This window comes from Cervus canadensis, chromosome 27, assembly GCF_019320065.1.
Source record: "Cervus canadensis isolate Bull #8, Minnesota chromosome 27, ASM1932006v1, whole genome shotgun sequence".
NCBI lineage: Eukaryota > Metazoa > Chordata > Mammalia > Artiodactyla > Cervidae > Cervus > Cervus canadensis.
The window spans coordinates 38,240,486-38,257,100 of record NC_057412.1 but is presented as its reverse complement, the minus strand read 5'-3'; the positions used below and the strand labels follow the sequence as shown (position 1 = coordinate 38,257,100).

Sequence of the window (16,615 nt, the reverse complement as noted above, 5' to 3'; positions counted from 1 at the left end):
TATTTGAAATATATTTCTACTCAACAAATTTTTATAAACACACAGGGTCATCTAGAGATTTCTGGGAATACTTAAAAGAGATGCAAAAAAAAAAAAAAAACGAGAGAGAGAAAGAGAGAGAGATGTAGGTTTATCTAATCCCAAGTATGTTCTTGGGCTTCCCTCGTGGCTCAGACATTAAAGAATCTGCCTGCAACATGGGAGACCTGGGTTCGATCCCTGGGTAGGAAAGATCCCCTGGGGGAGGGCAGGGCAACCCACTCCAGTATTCTTGTCTGGAGAACCCTCATGGACAAAGGAGCCTGGCAGGCTACATAATCCATGGAGTCGAAAAGAGTCAGACACGACGGACACAAGTGTGTCCCAGATGGTGTCTTAAAAATCTGATTTTCCAGATGGTCACTTTTAACTGTCTTGTCTGGTATACCTTCACAGATGTCTTATAAGATGTCATAATAACCTATTTTGCCTATTAGGTTCATATACATTTTAGATCTAAATAATTAACTCTTTACATCGACACGTTCTTTTGTTTTCATACTTTCATAATCTGAGACAAATTGAGTGGCTCCACTCTAAAGATTATTGAGGCACCGTACATACACTGGGAATCGTGCATGGCCTTGAGGATTTAAGAACAAGTAGGTCAGGATCTTCGTAAAACAAGGTCTAGCAGGGGAGACTGGTAAACAAACTACAGTCTGGTACAAGGTATAACTGCTGAATGAATGAAGTGCCACGGAGCACAGAGGAAGCAAGAGGCAGAGACTCTGCCCGCTCAGTCAAGTGCCCATGTAGGAGCTACAAAGAGAGGGGCTGATAATGATACAGTATCTGGGGGGTGGCTCAGTCGATACAGAATCTGCCTGCAGTGCAGGAGACCTGGGTTCAATTCCTGTATTGGGAAGGTCCTCTGAGGAAGGAAATGGCAACCCACTCCAGTATTCTCGCCTGGAGAATCCCATGGACAGAGGAGCCTGGCGGGCTACAGTCCATGGGGTCGCAAGAGTCGGACACGACTTAGCAACTAAACCATCACCACCGCCAAGTTCTGTGTGTTTGTTTTTAAGATAAGACCGAAGCACAGGATCTTGTGACAGGCAGAGATAATCCTGCTACAGATGAGAATGAGAACAGAGGTTAGTGGATGCCTGACCAAGAAGAACCCGTCTGACCCATCACAGAAGGTGACCTTTGTTCTGCTAGCACTGGGAAGCCTGCAGGCAGGAGAATGACCGGGTGGGAAAAAACACAGGGATGGAATCGTGGTGACTGGCAGGGCAGGGAATGGAAAGGGGGGTTCCACAGCTCCCATTGGGATACCAAGCAAGGACACCATCTGTGCTACTTCAGATTTTATACCCATACAATCCAGTACAATTGAGCAGACTATCCAGGCAACAAATGACAATGATTTAAAAAAAAAAAAACAGAGGGAAAAAATAGATCATGAACACCTGGAAAATACAGTGGATTCAAATTTCATTCAGTCTCAGACTCTATGCAGGAAAACAAGGACGGAAAAGATACAGCCAAGCTCAAATGCCAGTAAGAAAAATTAAGCATGTAAATAAATACATAAGCTATGTGTTTAACATATAAAAACTCCATAGGGAAAAAATTGGGACTAAAGTAGAAAAAAAAATGTACAAGTCAGAATTGTAACCTATATACATGGACATGTCTATAAAATAATGTCTCAAATGGTTAACATTTTAAATGTGAGTGGGTTATCTTTGTTTTTTCCTGTTTTACTGGGCTTATCTTTTGCCACAAGGTTATTTATAATTCAGTTTTTTTTTTTAAACTAAATGTCAATACTTGTCTATCTAAGCTCAAATCAAAAAGAGACCAGCAAAATACACATAAAAAGAGCATGATATAAACATTTGGGGTATAATCATGAATACTACTGACCTTGGTGATTTGATAAGTGTATTTTCTAACTACAATCTATTTTGAATCTAGTTAATTTCTAAATATAATCTATCTAAATATACAATAGACAATTTAGTATCCTAGTTCAAGATTTCCGAAAGTATACTTATTTAGAGTATTCTCAGGGTATTCTATAAGCTTGGAGAATGAAATGGCAACTCACTTCAGTATTCATGCCTGGAGAATTCCATGGACAGAGGAGCCTGGCAAGCTTCAGTTCATGGGGTCACAGAGAGTCGGACATGACTGAACGACTAACACTATAAGCTTACTGCCTTACTGAAATTGTGTATGAAAACAGTAAAAAGTGTCTTTCCCAATATAAAAGCTCTGCAGAAAATGCAATTCAGGGTCCACGGGATTTAAGGCAGAAGTTAGGATTTTCACGTAGCTATAATTATTTCCACACTGTAAACACACACAAAATGCCAAAAAAAAAAAAAAAAGTTTTAAGTCAGAACATAAGTATTCTGCATTGCGCAAACAACTGAAGAATTTAAAGCTGAAATCACCAAGAGCAGTTAATACTTGACACTTTGTAGAACTTGTTGAAATTTATATCCTAAGGTTTACCTTTCACGAATCTTATCACTAAACCAAAATTTTTAAATGGTCAAGTTTTAAAACAAACAACATTTTAAAATTCTGGATTAAGTAGAAAAATCACTGCTTCTGTTAAAGCTTTCCCCACGTCCTTCCTGGATGTCTGGAGTCCCTTCTCCATCTGTCTCTGACATCCTCCGGATGGCTCTGGTTCAATCCATTCTTCTTAGACACAGTGGTCATTAATCTGATCATGATACTCTCCTGCTCAAAAACTCCTTCAGTGGTTCTCCATTAGCTGATGAATGAAATGAAGAGTCCTTAGTGTAACTATAGAAAGTTCTTCATGATCTGGTTGCAGACACACCTGTCACCTAGAACCCATTCTCAGAACACACCAAATTCACACACCAGCAAACTACTTTCTCCTCCTACCTGCAACACCCTTCTCCACCCTGTCCAACTCCTAATCCTTCCCAATTGATTTCTATGTTAACCTGTAATTTTTGTGTCGCCACTGCACAGAGTGATACCCCTCATGCATTCCTGCTAGTAATTTCCATAAAGGCTGGTTGGTTGTCCATTTGTCTAACCAGATTTGAGCTCATATAACCCAGGGACCGTATCATTCATGGCTGTATCCTAAAGCCTGGCATCGCGCTTGGCACTGTGAAGGCACTCAAGTATTGTTTGTCAGATGGACTGTAAAAACAACTGCTATCAAACGTTCTGTTTGTGTGTGCCTAATCAGAAAACACTGTGCCATTAAGAACAATATAATAATACACAGTAGTCCTTTTTCCTTAATGGCATACTACTATGTAAGTCTCTTAAAAGAATGTACCATCCACTCTCATCCAGCAACAACTTTCTCAAAAGATATAAAAGAGAGAAGTCGGGCTGGGAGAAGATTACTCAAGAGGAACAAGGGTATTTTCAACTGACTTACAAACAAACCACACAAAAATCAGGACAGGATTCATAAAGATACTTGAAACACTGAATATTGAGATGTCAGCCTAGATTAAAAAAAGAAAGAAAGAAAGAAAAGGAAAAGAAGAAATATTAATAGAAAAGTCTCAAAAGGCTTGGACTGGTACTCTCAGACTCAAAAATAAAATACAAGAGAAAGAAAAACTTTTCAAATTCAGATGATCTCAAACCTTAAGAAAGACGACAAGCCTTTCCCATTGTTCTCTCACAATTTAATCCCCTTTGGGACCTGGGAGAATTTCAATAGCAGTATTTTTAGAAGGCACACATTCTGCTCAAGGCAGGGGGTGAGGGGGCAGGCATTATAATCACACGTGCACACAAATAAGACTACCTTGAATTTTAACATCCTCGTCTAACTTAGCCAACACAACTCGGGAAATTAAATCAAGGTAAGCGTCAAGGTCAGAGCGACACAGAAGCTCCTCATTTTTGATGCAGCCTTACTTAGACCATAGCTGAAAACCAGGGATCCAAGGTACAGCCATTAAGAATCCACTTACTTTATGCCAGACATAAAATAAAACAAGCCTCCTGGGCCATAAAAAAAAGGAGGCATATTTACATTCTAAAGCTCAAATAATTTACACACAGAGTCCCTATCCTGTCACTTAAAATATCTTACACTATTACTTTTAATCGAATTCTAACAAGATTCCCCAACTCACAGCAAGTGAGGAGGAGAAAACCAGGCCCAAGAACTCAGTCACCAGACATGTCCTTGCACTTCCCAGGTGCCAGACGCTGTTCTCGGTACACACTAGGAAATGAGCCGAACACACCAGACGATACCCTGGCCCAGTTTCCCCGAGAATCCCTCTCTAGAGGCACCGTCATCACTGCACAGTTGTTTATTAAACAGATGTGGGGGCCTGACAATCGAGGATTCCAGCTGGAGTGGGGCCCGGGAATCCACACTTTCCACAACCGGCGCCCCCTTCCCTGGGTTGTTCAGATGCAGGCCGTCCTCTGATCACGTTCTTGATAAACAACAGTCTGAGAGCCTCTTTACTGAGCTGAAGCCGGCAACTGAGAGTTGCACAGAGAAGAGAATGGTCTGGTTGGAGGGAAATCCATTAACATTATTTAAATGTGTTCTATGGTGATAATTAAAGGATAGGTATCAATTCTTTCGAAAGCTCACTCCTGTGAAATAGCACCCATTTTCCAACACTGATGTTCAGCAGAGATGGTCCCAGTGAAGAGCTGAAGGAGCGTGCAGGGTATGCGAAGTCCAGCGGGACCAACGAGGGAAAAAAATCCCCTCTCTGAGTGTTTACCACAGACTGAAACCTAGCGGATGCTGCTCGGCCTCTTCCAGAGTCAGTCCCTAAAGTGGTAAGAAAGCCACTTCCTAGACGGTCACTGGGTAGTCCTGCGGGGGCGGACGTGGGTGGAGGCAGGGGGAGGAAGGCAAAGCTCTTCACTCCTCCCCTCCTGCAACGAGGCAGACTCCTTCTGGGTCCCACCTCTTCCTCTGACATTTCTCTCACACACCGTTATGGTGGCTGCATCAGAAAAATCTGGAAATACTGAAGAACTGAAGACAGCTTCCATAACTGTCTTCCAAAGGCCAGCCCACTTTTCAGTGGATTCCCGAGTCTGTGATTTCTTGCTATTTCCAGAAAGGAGGCAATCTCTGGTACTGGTAACATCATGGCTGTAATTCTGAGCATTCTCCGACTCAAGGTGACTTCACAGAAGGTGGTGTCTTGTTTGGGGCTTCCGCAGTGTCTCAGCAGGTAAAGAATCCTCCTGCAATGCAGGAGATGCAGGTTTGATCCCTGGGTAAGGATGATTTCCCTGGAGAAGGAACCGGCAGTCCGCTCCAACATTCTTGCCTGAGAAATCCCAAGGACAGAGGGGCCTGGTGGGCTACAGTCCATGTGCCTGCAGAGAGGTGGACACAACTGAGTGATGGAGCGCCCGTGCCTGCTTTGGGCATGGCCTTATCTCTAAGCAGGACCCCCAGCCCACTGGCCCAGGAACTTGCCACCATTCCTAGGGGCCTGTGCTGAGGACGTCTTTTCTCTGCCTCCTCTCTTTTTCACTCTAGGTTTTCACTTCCATCCTAGAAGGGACGGTCTACAGTACCAGCAATACAGCTGAGGACAGGGAATGAGAATACAGGTAAATCTGTTTCTCTCTTCCCCCACTAACATAAAACTCTGCTAGTTCTGGAAGCCTGGTCCACACCACTTCAGTAAAGCTTTGGAGGACTAAATGTAAAAGACTATGGACCAAGGAGGGGATCTCTTCCCTACCCACTCCCTTTCTTGCTGTTAACAGAAGTGAAAAGCTCTGCAAAAAACTCGAAATGGACAGAGGTCTGTTTCAGGGACGGCATCTTATGGACAAAAGGCTCTTCAGTCAAAATGCCCCTTTCTGGATCTTCTTTTTTCAAATATGTACATTGAAAGGATCAGACCAGCCCTCTGCCAGATCTAAAATCACATATGACCCTCCAATAAGCAGAGTGAGTAGAAAGAGGAAAAGGCAGATGAATCTTGAGACTTTTGTGGTAAAGAAAGAGAAAGACTGTGATCAAGAAGCCAGTTCAGTTAAAATATTACGGCGTGACATCAAGGAGACAGAGCTTCTACTGTCCCTGACTTCAAAGTGACCGAGGCCACCACGGGGCCTATCCTCTATTCCCTTGGATTTCTCCCTCTCATTGCCACTCGAGTGCTGAAATATAGTATGAACTTTACCCCCATACCCTGCAAAGGGCCTGCTCGTGCCATGGGGCACCCACACTACCCTGGGGATCTTTTCTTAGAAACACATCTTCACTAGACACGCTCTAGAGTTCTCTTTGCTCACTGTAGTATTGAAGGTACTGTGTGGTTGTGGTTAGTCGCTCAGTCGTGTCCGACTCTTTGCGACCCCACAGATTATAGCCCGCCAGGCTCCTCTGTCCATGGGGATTCTCCGGGCAAGAATACTGGAGTGGGTTGCCATGCCCTCCTCCAGGGGATTTTCCCAACCTCGGGATTGAACCCAGATCTCCCGCCCTGCAGGCGGCTTCTTCACTCTGAGCCACGAGGGAAGCCCAACTGAAGGTACAGTGCATTACAGATTAAACCGACTTTTATCTACTGGCCTGGAGCCCCACCCAGCATCTCCAGCCCTGCTTCTGCAGGGATAAAAACAGAGTTCCACACTGACAATTTCCAAAGAACCATCTGGAAAACTGTCCATTCATAAACAGTGACTGCCAGAAGTAGAGTAGTACTTGTATTTTTTTAAACGACCATTAGCAGAATATAAACCAGGTGGTTATGGCTATTTCTGGGTTTCAAATTAAAAGGTAAGTAAAAGCTGCAATTTTAAGGCAGTCCAACAGCATGCATTTTAGCCCAAACATCTGGTGTCTCGATGTCAGACCTCTTTGGAGATAAACTAGGATCAGGGAGGAGAGTAATAGATATGATCATGAAGCTCCATGGCTTTGCAGTCTTAGAGCTTCTGACAGCTCTTGCCCCATAATGTCAACCCTCTCTGATAAATTTTCTATCTACCTGGGAGCTGATTTACTTCCTGTTCCTAGCACATGCTCCCAAAATGAGATCCATAATTACAGTTTAATCACAGGCTACAGAGTGAGAATCTCAGGCGGTTTGCCTTGACCTGAGCTGTCCATGTACACGTGACATCAGCAACTGCTGTATTCTCCCAAAGTCCTCTTCCTCAAACCCCTCAGATTCTGAACATTTGTGACCAACCTCACAAGGATCCATACCCTGATCTTTTGCTGTGACATGAACTCAAAGCAGTACTCTAGCTGCCGTCTAGAATGGGACACTCATCCGTGTACCACTTGATAACCGTCTGAGAGAGGAGCTCTGGAGGCCCCAGGACAGGTGAGCCTGGACCTTCCCAGCGGCTGACCAAGGCTGACCTCACCTCCAACTCAGACCCTTCCTCCTCTGTCAAGTCTTCCGAGACCATCAAGCTGATCAACTATTTAAGAGGATACAAATATATACGCACAGACAAACCCATGCTCCAGTGATAGTTTTCTTAAAAAGTAATCTTATCATCTCAACTCCTGACCAAGGCTGACCTCATCTGGCCCCTGGCTCCTTTCCATTCTGTTGTCTCTGCCGAGTCTGACACCTGTGCCAACCTGAGCCTGCCCCAGGATCCTGAAACAGGCTTTTCCCTCTGCCTAGAAAGTCTTTTCCTCTGATTTGCTCATTTCCTGATCCCTGGGTCAAGAAGATTTCCTGGAGGAGGGAATGGCACCCCACTCCAATATTCTTGCCTGGGAAATCCCATGGACAGAAGAGCCTGGTGGGCTACAGTCCATGGGGTCACATAAAGTTGGACGTCACTGAACGAGTAACATTCATTCACATTAATTCAAGTATCACGCAGGTCTCGGGTCAGGTGTCACCCAGCAGACAGGCCTCACGAGCATCCTCTGTATACCTTACTCCACACTCACTGCTTCTGTCACGTCCTCCTCCCTCATCTGACTTTATTTTACTACAAAGCACGTTATATATAAATCTACATAACTTTCCCATCAGAATACAACCCCTCTGTAAACAGAGATACATTTAGACATTCACACTAGATTCTGTAAAGTGATGACCCATCTAAGATCTTTCAAAAGATTAAATTATTTTGATCATTTCTAAGAGTATATGTACTATTGTATAAAATGATAAAGCACCAATGTTAAGTGGGGAAAAAAAAAATCAAGTTTCAAAATCCTGAAGAAGACTTTTACTTTTTCTAAAAATATGTATACATGTAGACACGCATATCAGAAGCGATCTAGCAGAATAGCACTTGTCTCTGGGTGGATAGAGTTATGTATGAGTTTGGCTTGTTTTTCTTTTTGATTTTTCTTTAATTTCATACCTTTTTTAGAAGAGAGTATATTACTATTCAAAGGCAAGCATAACAAACAAAAAAATCCCAAAGTATTGTAGTTGATTCTAAAAAGCAAATAAAAACAAGTCAGTGAAAAAAATGCAAGCAATGAACCTAGAGAAGACAAACAGCTAAATACTAATAGTACAAATACTACATAATAGCAATTTCTTTGTATCATAATAAATATAACATTGCCAAATAAGATCTTATCTGCCTACCTATAATAGAACAATGGAACACTTAAATTGATTACCATACACATTTTAAGCTTTAATATAGCACAATGCCACCTGTCCAGCCAGGGTATGCTCTTTAACTTTGACAGCAAAGACAATAAAAGGCTAAGAGTTTACATCTCATGCTACCTGTTTCCAGTTATCAAAATATAAAATTCAAAGAATTTCATTCCTTATTATTATAAGCACAGCAATTACAGAAAAAAAAATTATGACCTGCAAAGGTAATATCCATATTTTGTATAAATTTTAATATAAAGAGTAAAGCAGAAATTTATAACATATCATGTAGCTATCACATAAAATTAGTACTCATGAGCATATTCAAATACCATTCAAAAGCATGTTGTGCTATTGTAAACAGAGCTGTATTTTATATACATGGAAAAGCTGACTTTTGATTTAATCCCCAAATTAAAACAATTTTGGCTGAATGAATAAACAGAAGTGGAAAGAGATAGCTCAATCCTCATCTACCATCACCAGAAACCAGTATAGATTGTCTAAAGTTTACAAATCAAGAATAGTAAATAGACACGTGTACAGAAAGATCAGAAGAAACAGATTGAAGGAGATTAAAACAGTTTCCTCTAAGAGTGGGCCCACCCCTGTCAAATACTCCACAGCCCGTGAGACACCGTGAGACACGCTGGTACTTATTTTAAGAAGGGAAGGAAGATTTGTGCTATGTCTCCCTTCCCCACAAAAACTGCAGGAGTGTTCTGAACCAATGCCATGCTGCACTGGATTCCCAGAGGTTAGCACAGCGCCTGGCACGAGTGGTACTAAAAGGATTCTTATTAAAAACACTGGTGAGCTTTTCAAATCAAACGATGAAAATGTTAGGAACACACAGAGGAGATACCCAAAGCATTTTCATCTGAGATCTTTCCAGTAAAACAAGTCTTCCTAACCTATATTGCATACACCTATTACCCTACGGAGTTTTGGCTGGCATTCTAAAGCTGGAAGAGACCTTAGCTATGAGGGCCATCTCCTTTCCTTTATAATCAAAGACTGAGAGAACAAATATTTCAGCTCAGAGTCACATGGCTACTCAAAGTGGATGATTTAGGTGATCTCACAAAAATGAGTTGGTATTTCTGAGGCTCTGTTAACTCTACCCAGTTTCACGTTGCAGATTAAAAATACATACACCTCCCTCATACCTGCAGAAAGTATCTAAATATCCAATTATTCTGCATTATAAATATTCCATTTATTTGTAGCCTCAATCATAACTTTTCTCACTTGAACAAGTGAATGGAGTTCATTCTTCCTTTGGAGAATTTTTGCCAACACAGGATCATAAATTCTTTTATCCTCTTTTATACAAAGATATTCACTAGGTCATAACCAGTTTTCTGAAATAGGTAATTCACATAATTTTTTAAGTATAAAAAGGTCTAAAAAGAAGAAGTCTTCCTCCTGTTCCTCACTCCTCCACCCAGTCTCTCCTCCTTCCCAAACAGTTAACACAACACTAGTAACAGACTTTTCATACTCCCCTATTTTCAAATGCAAATGGGAGTACACTATACACAATGGTTTGTATCTTGCTTGAAAATTTTTTTTTTACTGAATGTATTTTTCTTATCAGTATACAAAAAACTTTATCATTCTTTTTGACAGCCACATAATACTCCACTACACGGATACACCGTGATCTACCAATTAGTCCACTATTGGTAAGACTTCATTTTAATCTTCACCCCTTGCTAATTAAAACAACACTGCAATGACTAAACTTGTAGCGCCAACTTTGGGCTTGTTTTGCAAGCTGTATACATCCAATGGAATTTCTAAAAGGGAACTGTGAAATCAGGGTATGCGAATGTATGATGCTGACAGAGCTCGTCAAACTTCCCTCCAAAATGATGTCTCAATTTACACTCCCGCTAGTAGTGTGCAAGAGTTCCTGTCTACCTACATTGAACTCAAGTTTTGATTATCAGACAGGTGCAATATGGTACCTTGCTACAGGCTTAATTTGTATCTCTTTAGGAGACTAACTCTTTTTATGTGCTTAAATATAAATTTATAAAGCATATATAATTTCCTCTCTCAACTGCCAGGAGCATCGATTCTTTATTGTACTGAGCACTGACCCAGGCCATCTGGGCAGACACCCAGCTGCAGGCCATGGTCTCATTTGCACTCAAAACACTTCCTAAGGCCTGCCTTCTGCTTGGGTCTTCTCCCCAAGTTCAGCAGAAGCAGCAGGCACAGAATGTTGTAGGTTTTGAATTCAGGAAGGAGGATGACTTCTCACTCTGCCACAAGATCTGTGAGACTTTTGATTAGCTACTGGACCCCTCCAAGCCTTAAATTAAGTGTCTGTAAAATGGAGTAAATATTCCTGTCTCATAAGGTTGCTCCGAGAATTAAATGATTGTATATGTTGAAAGCCCCAAGCACAGATGTTGGATCTTACTAGGGCCTCAATTAAGGGTGGTTTAGTTTTGTCATCACTAATCTGTCCGGCACAAAGGAACATCTGACTAAGCAAACTTGAGTTGTTTCACGGCTTTGGGATATTTCCAGTTAAATACCCCCAGGGGTTAAACATTGAGGGGTAACCCTGCCGGAGCTGTACTAGGACCTGGCCTTCATGACCGCCACACAACGAGTTATTTCTAGTCACAAAACCAATCTGTTTCTCTGTCAACATCCAACCGTTCTGTATGAGGATGTCCACTCACTCAGAATGCTGATTTTTTGCAAGAATGTGCTGCTCTGCCTCCATCTGAGACTTGCTGGGTCAAGGAGCAGCAGGAGGTACCGAGGGAAATCACGTCCGCTCACTCTGCTGGGACAGCTCCCACCCCCTCTGCCCACGAGTCTGCCTCGGGCAGGGATGCTCGTCAAACCACGCTCAGAGAGGAGAGAGTGGGAAGGTACCTTGAAAGCCCGGTGAGAGTCCTCATACAATGTGTGACACTATGAAACGGTCAGTGTCTTCTGAACCACGCAAGTCACACCCACCAAACGCACGTCTGGCTTATAACGAGTTCATCTGGAAAACAGACACGTGCAGGCTTATCTCCTCCACTAATTTAAGAACTATCTGAGGGCCCTTTCGGTCTTTTATTCATCTTTGTATCCCACGCCTTAGCAATATACTCAACACGAAGCAGTCAAATTTCTGCAATGGACAGACTCAAGATAAACATGACTCCCTGATCTTTTATTTCATACTGATCCTCTCTTTTCAGTAGACAGTCTGGATTACCTTCCTGAGTTTGAATGTATGTCAATCTGTTTTCTAGTCGTCATAGCTGCACTGGCATTTTTGGTATATCTGCACACGAGCGTACTTCATCAGAACTCCGGTGACACTTTGAGGGAAAATTGTTTTCTTCTTTAGAAAATTCACCTTTAGCCTTTTTTACATATTCTCCACTGAGATGAAATGTTTGCTTCAATAAAGTTAGAAGTTGTGATTAAATTTATTGCAGGTCAATTTGAGGTACACTTGCAACTCAGCACACGTTTAGAGTGTACAATTGAGTTAGTTTTCAAGGAAATGTCCTCAGCAAGAAAGAGAATCCTCAAGTTAGACATCTGGCAGACACCCTGTTAAACCCAAAAGACAGATTCTCACTTGAAAAAAAGTATGGTTTCAATACCCTAAAACAGTCTATATTTCTACTTTACTGCCAAGAGTAGATTCTGTGTTTTCCATTAACCTGGAAGCTCAAGATTCTCACAAAATACACACAGCTGAGGACTTCTGGAGTTTTCCAGTCATCTTTATTGCTGCAGGCATGAGCCTCAGATGTTGCCCTTCAATACCACCTAGGTATCTTATTCCACCAAACTATTACTGATTATTTTATACAGGGCTTTCAAATCACTATTTGAAATGTAATCACCATGAAAATTCAGAGCACAAAACTCCTTTTTCCTACATAACTTATGCTGTGGTCAACACTTAACAGCTGGTATCAGAGGCACTATTAACATTTGATGAAATTACCCCCTACACTTCAGCTAATTAGTATCCTGGCTCCACCCATTTATCAACCACATTCAGCCATGGTGAAAAGCAAATATTCTCTGAACTTTAAATCAAGAGCCAAACACTCTCTAGAGAACTTTATGGTACCCACCCCCTACCATGTCTCAAAAATGCCCACTTTAAGGGCAGGAGTGTATTACCCCGAGTCAAAAGCCACTAATAAGCATTTTAATGATCTATCAACAGAGATTCACTCCCTCACCTGAGCTAGGTACAGAGGACAAGATAAACGAGACACAGCCCCTGCTCCTTGGGTCTAGTGATCCTGTCTTACCTTCTATCAATGGCACTATATTGGGACACTCAAAGGAACAGTCAGAGTATATGTGAAATAGGCCACACTGTTACCCATTCTGGAACAAAGGAAAGGTCTAACTGAATTACATATTCAGATGTATTTTGAAGGAGCACAGTTCAGAAGGGTGGTGGGCAAGATGGTGCGGAAAAAGAATCCGAGTTTCTGAGTCAGAGAGACTCAATCTCAAATCTCACCCCTGAAACTTACCCCAGTTACGATTTGGGGTAAACTGTTCTCCCCTGGGAGTGCTCTCCCGCCCGCCCACCTTGGGGGAGGTGTTCTGGGTTCTCCCAGCGCCTGGAGGACGCCAGTGGGCAGGGCCACAGACGCCAAATGTCCTGCTAAGGACAGGAGAGTCCAGTTCAGCAAAGAACTGTTCCTTCCAAGATGCCGACAGTGTCCACCTCTGGGAATTCTCCTCCCTTCAGATGCCTCAGTTGTCGGAATAGTGATAAGCATACCAACATTCCAGGCTAAGGGTGACGTTTAAAAAGACGATACAAGTAAAAGTACCCAGCCCAAAGGGATGCACAGTCGGCTTTTGATAAACGCTGTTCTTGCCTCATTATCACGTGTGATACAGCAAAGAAACAAAATTGAGCGATCATTTTCTCACAGCAAGGAAAATTAGAAGGCAGGTATCCTCTGAATTTCACAGTTTAGCAGTATCTGTTGAACGGGGCTTCACAAAAATTCTCTAAATTGAGACCACACACTCTTTATGACCCAGTGCTAAATCTAATTTTCTTAACACCTCTTTCACTCTGCCTGCACTGATGTATACGGCCCTCAAGAGATCATAACCCCAGGCCTTTGCTCAGCCTAGAAGACCCATCCCCTACTTCCATCTTCCTAAGTTCTCTACAGGTGGAAAACACCACCAGTGCCCTGAAGGCCCAGATAAAATCACCTCCCCCAGGAAGCCCTCCTGGCTCTCCCCTATCACTTTTACTGAGCCCAGTCATTGCACACTCATAAACCAGGCTAAACATTACAGCCGTGAATTGAATTCAACTGCAGTTTTCATTTCTATATAATTTAAAACAAATTAATTTAAGCACTTTCTGGATGTGGTCAACCACCAAAGATAGAGAGTATGAGCAAGTAATTCAACTGCCAACATCTGAATTCACATATGTAACAGTGTTGATGCAAAAAGACTTTTAACTGCTGCAGGTTAATGAGAGTAGCAGCGAACACAGAATATAAATGACGTGTTCACAGCAAATGATGTCCAAACATCTTACAGCACACCGTAAAAGCAAAAGTTGTCCTGTGATTCACGTGGGGAAATATTGGAAAACCTGAATCATGGCATGGTACACAGTGGTACAGTCATGGCAACTCCTCAAAAACTTTGTTTTTTTTCTAGTTGGTACCATATGCATTTTGTGAGTAGCCCAAAAAACAGCTGTCAGGATAATGCTGTAAATTTTACTTTTATTGGTCTTGTGGTTACGTCTGTGTTTAATTTTCAATTCTGTTCTTAAGGAATTGTTAAGGAATTCTGTTCTTAAGGAATTTATGTCCCATTTGTATTTGTACCTACACAAGTTACGTCACGCAACTCATGTAAGTCAACACTGGGAGTGCAAAAAACGAGACTGTACAACTTAAGTTTGAGAGAATGCGCTTCGAGTAGAAGAAAAAGTCAGGATGCAGACATTCATCCTTAATAAATGCTAAGTGGCCACTGAGTTGCAGGCACTGCACAAGACTTAAAACTTGTTCATTAACTGAAAAGTAGCTATATGACTCCAGGCATGTCTCTTTAGCTGTTTTTTATAGTAAAACTAGAATACTAATCGTACAGGTCTGTCCAACCTCAGGTGTAGTATTTTTAAAAGTATTCTGTTAATTGTAATGTGCCAGACACACCATGGTAACCCACTCCAGTATTCCTGCCTGGGAAATCCCATGGACAGAGGAACCTGGCAGGCTACGCAGGGTTGCAAGGGTTTGGACACGACTTGACAACTAAACAAGATACGTCATAGGTACTAGGATGGCTGTTTTCAACTGGTCTCGTCAGCTTCTCCCAATTCCTTGAACCGACCCTTTTCTCAGTCATCTTTACATTCCTATCACACCCAGCCCCATGTCTGAACAGACTTCCCTCCAACTAAAATCACCAGTACAAAAGGTAAACCAGGCTCCAACTAAAACCAGGAGTTTTTACTGCCTCTAAAAGAAACAGCCAAAATACTCTTACATTTTGAAATAAGATCACAGTGACAAATCACAATTCTGTTTCCAATCTTGTTAACACCAGGGTGTTGTGTTACTAGGACATTCGGTACTACTAAGCGTTTCCATTTGTCTCATTAAACTTTCAGTAAAGGCTTTGTGTTTATGTCTTTGCAAATAAAAGATTGAAGCTCATTTAAAAGGTAAAACACCCACACAGAGGATTATCCGCTATCCCCTTAACATCTGGCAAGTTCTAAAAGGAATGAAGGACAAAACTAGGGTTCATCTAAGCACAATTAAAATTATGATTGTCAAAAAGCAGAAGTCTGTGCCTCTCTGGAGATAAGGAGAATGGAGAAGTGGTAAGCAGACAAGAGGCAAGCTGCGGGAGTGGCTAGCACCAGAGAGAAAAAGAGATTAGATTTGAGAAGTGGCCAAAAAGCCAAAATAGGGCAGGGAGGCGGGCAAGCTTTCAGGACAATTCTGACAGGAACCTGAAATTGGCCTGCCTGCTGCCTTCTAATCCTGACTCAAGGCTAGTTCCGAGTCTACTTCGGGTTTTTCTTCAATACGGCTTCCATATTATCATCCAAGATTGTCAGTGTTGTTACAGTGAAGGCAGGCACCAAGGGCTGCCTGCCTACACCAGCGTTCTGACACTCTGGTTGAGCCCTGTCAGGCTTCAAAACTATTTTTAACTACTATGTAAGTCTGAATTTTAAATTCTCTCTTAACAGGGCGATAACTGCTGAAGCCTCACAGAAGAAGTCTTCCAGTTGTAGTAGGAACCTTCTTGGAAAGATGTGGCAGTTTTGTTAAGAGGGTCATAATGCAAATGCTTCACAAGCAGGGAAACTGAGGAACACATAAACGACCAGGATCCAATCACAAGTCAGGAATGAATACCGATGGAAGCAACTCAGTCAGTTACAGTTCTGTTTCCTATCCAGTTTTCTTTGAAGCTCTCCAGGAAGCCTTTAACGACTGAAGTAAACAAAGCTTTCAGGAGAGCGTCCTTCCAATCAGGAGTGATCTTCTGGTGCAATGTGGAGGAAGAGGCAGCAGTAAGCCTCTCTAGCCATCAAAAGTTTTAAACAGCGAGTTGTATATCACTTAACCCCTCTTCCTCCCTCAGGACAGATGAAAAGACTCCGGAACAGGTATTTTTATTAGTCATGAATTTTTGAAAAAGCTCGATTTTACAGCAGCAGGTGGAGGAAGGAGAAAAGACTGCAAAAAAGGGGGGCACGTTTTTATTATTATAGAAACCAAGACAGCTCGAGTCCAGGTTTCTGGAATCCGTTTGGGATCTTGAGGCAGATGTTTTTCCCGAGATTTGGGGAAAGAAGGGTGGCATCATTTAAATGTCAGGCAATGGTAAATAAGCCTAGCGACGGTTTGATATTTTGATGGGATCTTGGGAACTCAGCATCATCATTCTTTAAAAAAAAAAATATATATATGTATATATAAAATCTACAATTAAGACGGCAAAATCCCAGCCGCGCG

The 16,615-nt window shown here is 42.1% G+C and overlaps 1 protein-coding gene across 1 annotated transcript in view; it reads right to left on the bottom strand.

Moving 5' to 3' along the window:
* CRYBG3 (crystallin beta-gamma domain containing 3) overlaps nucleotides 1-16,615 on the bottom strand; it is a 123,473-nt gene that overhangs the window by 106,073 nt on the left and 785 nt on the right. The gene's annotated exons all lie outside the window — the stretch shown is intronic.